The following is a 6,473-nucleotide window of genomic DNA, read 5'->3' on the forward strand; positions in this document are numbered from 1 at the left end:
TTCTATACAAATACTACATGTAAAGTTTTATATGACTCCAGTGTTTTTACATAGACAACATAGTAGGAGGATGTTTGGCTAAGCTTATAAGCTGATCAAACTATCTTATAAGTATTTTTTGGTTTATCTACATATTTGGTAAACATTACATTCGTGGCTTATTTTTTCTATACAAATACTACGTGTAAAGTTTTATATGACTCCAGTGTTTTTACATAGACAACATAGTAGGAGGATGTTTGGCTAAGCTTATAAGCTGATCAAACTATCTTATAAGCATTTTTCGGTTTATCTACATATTTGGTAAACACCAAAAATGCTTATAAGTCAAGTGTTTATAAACCAAAATAAGCCATAAGTCACAAGTTGATCATTTCCAACTTATGACTTTTCAACTTATAAGTACTTTTAGTTTAACCAAAATTTTTACTATTTTGTTCATATTATTATTATTATATAATTCTAAAATACATTTATCTTAATAAAACTCTTAACTCTATTCTTCACTCTCACTCCGTCATCTTTTCCCGGGCTTATTTCTCAGAAATATTGTCCACCATCATGAACAACAAAAAGCTCTTTATCATCAACATAAATCAATCAAATTAATTTGAGTTAGAAAAAATCTATCTTCTGTAAATCGAGTTTCTTCATCTCTTTGAAAACGTGGCTGTTTTGCATCATTCAATATTCTATTGTGAAATATGAACTAAATTATTTATTTTTAATTGCATTGTGTTGGTAATGAAAATTGACGATGTAATAATGATCTTCTTATTGTACTTTAGCCCCCTGTTGCTAAAATAATATATACTTACTAAATACTAATTTAATCTAATCAATTTGGAACTAAAAGTAAATCCATAAGTTAATTTATACTTCTATCAATTTAGAATTTAAAATCTTGTATAAGTATACATTTATTAGTGTGAATAGTTTAAGAGGCATTTAAGTCATTACATTACAATAAAATATGTACGAGCGTCTATTTAACAAACATTTTAACCGCTTATTATCAGTTTCAGCATTTAAATCGAAACATGTAACTTCTTATTTGTTAAATAAGTTCCATCACTTAACTGTTTTTTAACCTTAATGCTTATCAACACACTTTGTGTCAACTAAGCCAAACGGGCTCCAGGTTTCCTCCATTTTGTTTGCATAATAAACTTTCGGATTTTACATTGCTTCTCAGCGATCTCTTCATCTTCCTCAAATTGCTTCTATCTACAGGTATGTTTTTAATCAATTTTGCACCTGTTTTTTGCTTTGCATCTGATAAGTTGTCAGTTACCAAATCTAAACAGTGCACTCCTGCACTTTATTGTATTCCAAATTCGGCAGAATTCACACTTTCCTTTGATTCCAAATTTGATCCATTCTACAGAGGCAAAATCCATCATTATTTGCCAATAGAACAAAATTCCCACTTTCTGCCGTCCCATTCCAACGTCGACTTCAAAAGGGATATTTTGCCCATTTTTTGGTTATTTGTTTTCGTTCCTTCTAACCAAATGGCTCAGTTCTTTCAAGGAATTCAGAAGTGGGTTGGGGAATTCTTCTTAAATAGTATTCATGTACTTGATTCAGTGCGTTATCCGGACTGAATCCTTGATCCAAATGGCTCAGTTCTGGAATTTGCTCTTTCACTTAATTTCAGCCCCCATGCAAAATTTTGGGTTGAGATCAATTCTCGATCTCAATCCGCTGATGATACTGATGTGGGAAAATTTTGAAGTTCAGTGGCTGTTGTAGGTTCTCCACCCCCCCCCCCCCCCCATTTCTTCTCTGTTGCTCCTCACATCTTGTTTCCCTTCTTTTAATTTTTGCCATATCTTAAATTTTCCCTATTAATGTTGTAGGTTGCCCCTATTTTAGGTTCTGTTCACAAATTTTAATTTTACAGCTCGATGGTGTGTGTTAAATCGAGCGATAAAAAGCATGTTTGATCTCGAAGCGTGCTGAATTTTGGATTTGGGTTTTCTCGGTTCTACTTTGCAATCACATACTTCTCGACTTTGCAATTTTCTGGCTGGTGTATACGCTAAATTGTATAGGTCTTAATTTAAGGTTTTTATTTATGAAATTATTTGGGCGGCGCTATCTTTCCCTAACTGATAGGGACAATATGATCAAACTGGTTGTTGTTTAATCATATCGTGCATGACTGCTTCTAACTCTTAGGTTGTTCTAATTTTTCATTTTTCTCCTCTGTTTTGGTTGGAGTTATCTATTACTAATAGTATTTTCCCCCGATTTTTTCTCTTTGTTATTGCAGTTCTTGCGATCCGTTGTGATTGTCGTGTATCGTGTTATTCGGTAGCGTCGGAAGGTAAATTTTCTGACCTCTAATCATTTATGTATAGGTATTGTAAGTTTTTGCATCGATTCTTTACTTAGTATAAACATGCATGCATATTAGCCAATGTTGAACATACACTCAGTAATGTCAATATGCACTTGACTTTCACATTCAGTGAGTAGACGACTGAAATGTCGAATAAAAATCATAAAAATGAAAACTTCGAAAAAATACATGACAAGAAAGCTAGGCGACGCGAATTATATAGAATGATGCAAGCTTATAAAAAAGAGGCTCTCCTAGCACGAGCACGAGAAAATGTGCCATTAACCTTGCTATTTCATCAGATTATTGTAACCTCTCAATTAATAAAATCAGTGTTTAATTCTTTGTAGATAAATGGCTGCGGAGGATCCATCAATACCTTCTAGGCTGAAACTTGTGATTGGATACTATACTTATACAGCAGACGGCCATATCACGTGATCTAATCAGGTAATTATGCTTCGAGTTCTTTGTTAATCACTCTCTTGAATTTGTATATAGTTTCAAAGATAAAATTTAGTTGATTTCAAGTCGATGATAACTTAATCCACTAATTTATAGCTACCTACCTCATGATGCTTCTAAATTGTTTCTCAAAGCTTCCTATTAGTGTGTGTCTTATTGTTGGATGTGACCGGGGGCGGATACACCTTGCGGCAAGCGGCGTCACGTGACACCGCTTCGTCAGAATTTTATTAAATATCTATATATAGATAGTATACAAAATAAAAATAGAGTATAAATATAAAAACTGACGCCGCTTTTCATTATAGTAATTTATTCATTCACTTATTTTTTAAAATTTGGACACCACTTACCAAAATCTTGCGTACGCCCCTGGATGTGACAGCTTGGTTTTGCTTCTCTTAATAATGTACAACAGTTTACGTCTGCTTGATCCTTTATGTCTAATCCATGTTAATCATACAATATACTATAGAATTCAGTCGAGATACATGTGTTAAAAGCACGGGTACTTTATACCTCTTCTTTCTTTTATTTTTTTCAGAAGTTTTTTTTTTCAATTGCTTTGCTTTCGTTCTATTTCCTTTTAAAAAAATCTATGCATCCGATGTGTCCGTGTGATTCATTTTTTCTGCTAGTTCAGGAAACACGACATAGACAACGTTATTTGGATTTGATGTTGTCTATATCTTACTTAATGAACAAGACTGCCTACCCTTAGAACCAACTGAAATCTTCTATAATCGTAATCTTGAATGAAACTAGTTGTTTCTCTGAACTTAAAGCTTTGCCTTTAGGCATTTATTACACTGTTTAACTTAGCGTATGATTTTGGAACTGCTCTTAGAAGCAATCATGCAAGATCACTAAGAAGCGACTAGAAGGTGCATGCAAGAAATTTCTCCTCTGGTCACTTATTCTCTTGATGAGATTTTCCTACTGTTTCTGTTTTTCCTAATCACCCTCCAAAGTTATCTAAAGTTATAATAGATATTTCAAATGGCCATGCTTAGTTCGATTAGAATCTAACTATTGGAATCTCCATGTAGTATCGTAAACGAACACAAGAATGCACTATTAGTAACATTATATAATAAATCCTGTGTTGTTTCCTACATACCTTAACTGCCAACTGATGATCTCTTCCTGTATTAGCCTCTCATATACATAAACTCATTTGCGGAGATACAGAATAAAAAAAAAATGAGAGCTTCTATGATATATAATGTACACAAATAGCTCTCTTAAATGGTATGTGCACATGAAAGCTCCATGAACTGTGCTGCAAAACTCTTGCATGAAATATTACACACCTTAATTAGGATTGGGTTTTAATTGCAGAGTGCCAATTATGGAAAGATTATTTAACTATAGTTTTAATAACTCACTTGAGATACATTATATATCATATGAAGTCGTTGACCAGTTCCTTTTCTGTGCATGTTCTCGATTTTGGATGAGATTTATTATGTCATGTTTTTATATGCTTAAAGAATTTTTTACTGATCTGTTTAGTTAATAACTATATCCATTGATTTCTGGTGGTTACTGTAACTTGGATACCCTATCCAAGATATTGCATGTTCACAGTGGCGGAGCCAGAAATTTCATCAAGGGGTGTCAAAAAATAAAAAAATAGATACATCGAAAAGTCAAGGGGAGTCAACGTATAGTAAATATACATAAAATAAAATAAAATATCTAGCAATATAGTGTAATTTTCCGGCGAAGGGGTGTCGCTGACACCCCTTGGTTCAATGTGGCTCCGCCACTGAACGTTCAAACCAGTGTATTTAAGGGATTGTGGATTTGATTTATCCATTTTTCAAAAAAGACTTGGATTCCCTGTCCATTTACATGGTCTCTACTCTACTGTGCATATCCTCAACCTTGTGCATATCCTCAACCTTATACATCTGTGATACTACCATAGTCTTTCTGATATAATTTCCTATGTTTATTGATTGGCTGTTTATTAGTGAATTCTAAGTTTGGTATGTAGCAACTCCTTTGGAATTCTTCTTGGCTTAGGTTCTATTTTGGTATATCTGCTCTTAGTTGCTATAGATTCTTCTTAGATATCCAGCTTAAAGGTTACAGTCTACTCGAGATAGAACATGGCATATAATGTTGAAAAGAAAGTTGGATAATTTTTTGCAATCCACGTTAATTTACTTCAACAACTTTCACTAACTTAGCAATACATTATTTGCCTTGAAGATATGTTGGCTTCTTTTGACTATGAAATATAACATATTTATTTGTTTGCAGGCATTTTTGGTCAAGAACTACTAAAAAGAAGATCAGAAAGAAGACCAAACATCGCATACACAAGGCATCACCTTTTGCTAATATGTAAATAGTTATGTCATACCTGTTGTAACTAACGTGGCACTTTAAGCATCCTTTAATGTGATACTAACAATATCTTTTTTTTTATCAAAATGTATGCAAATAGGCATCTATCAATTAGCATGTCAATTAGCATGTAATATTTTCTACTTGATTCTACGCTTACAATATCAATTTTATTATATCTACAATTAGAAATCATACAAAGTTAAATAATGTTGGGCTCGTGCTGGCAAGGGCAACCCCCCACCTAGTCTATTCTAATAGTATATTTTTTCTTGTAATAAAATTTAGATTTACTGTATTTCTCATGTGCAGTGGCCCAACTTATTGATGAAGTAGAAAAAATTATATGCTTGCAATCTCAAAATATAGATTTTGGAAACTTCTTTTAGGCGTATGCCTTTTTTTTTTTACAATTTTTTTTTTTTTTTTGATATTATGGACCTTTAAGACATGATCGCCATAATTGGATGGGGACGAAGACACGTATGCTACTTTAGAAGTCCTTTAACGGGACAACTATTGTTGAACAAGTGGGTTCTAGTTTCTGATTTTGTAATTTTTCCATTTATGAACACAACTAGTTATTTTAGCCCGTGCTAAGTCCGGGCCTAATTCTAAAAATTAAAGCTTACAAGATATAAAAAAAAGTAGATACATAAAATTTTATGGAGTAGCTTTATTAGGTAGATGGTATATATTGGATAATTCTTTACACATTGTAACAATATTTTTATTTGATAAATAAATTTTGGTGTAACGTATTTAGAAATGTGATTTTATGCTCTCTTCGTCAAACATTTACAGCTAAACAATGCCATCTTTCAAGAGCTTTTAGTTAAAATTTTAAACATATGAGAACGATATACATGATCATAAGTAAATAACGTGGTTAGAAGCTACTTAGAAAATCTTGACTTAGTAACTTACCTTTGTCTTTTCCTGGCCACTTTTTACTGTTAATTGTTTTTAAGAAACATCAATAATATTATATTGTTACACCTCTATTATAATGTGAAACTAATGAAGTTACTCATAATTAAATATATTATGTAAAATAAAACAATGAAAAGTTCTATGCTAATGTTTGTAGACGTTTATAAAAAATTGAATACCAAAAAATTTAAAAAGTGTACTCTCGTTCCTTTTAATGTGATACTCTTTCATGTTTATTTTGTACCAAAAAGAATGATATTTTTCAAATACAAATTTCTTTATCTACATATTTTAGTTTCATTATGTGTATATTCACTAAGACATCTTATTTATATGTTTGATAAGAATATAAGACAACATCAAAGTGCTC

The 6,473-nt window shown here is 32.1% G+C and overlaps 1 long non-coding RNA gene across 1 annotated transcript; it reads left to right on the forward strand.

The window, feature by feature from the left end:
- Positions 1-1,073: 1,073 nt before the first annotated feature.
- Positions 1,074-5,355, forward strand: LOC138896491 (uncharacterized). Its single transcript, XR_011409698.1, has 4 exons — positions 1,074-1,233; positions 2,279-2,332; positions 2,698-2,797; positions 5,084-5,355. It is a non-coding gene; the product is annotated as an uncharacterized lncRNA (long non-coding RNA).
- The last annotated feature ends 1,118 nt before the right edge of the window (positions 5,356-6,473 follow it).

The sequence above is a fragment of the Nicotiana tomentosiformis genome, chromosome 7, assembly GCF_000390325.3.
Source record: "Nicotiana tomentosiformis chromosome 7, ASM39032v3, whole genome shotgun sequence".
NCBI classification, from domain to species: Eukaryota; Viridiplantae; Streptophyta; class Magnoliopsida; order Solanales; family Solanaceae; genus Nicotiana; species Nicotiana tomentosiformis.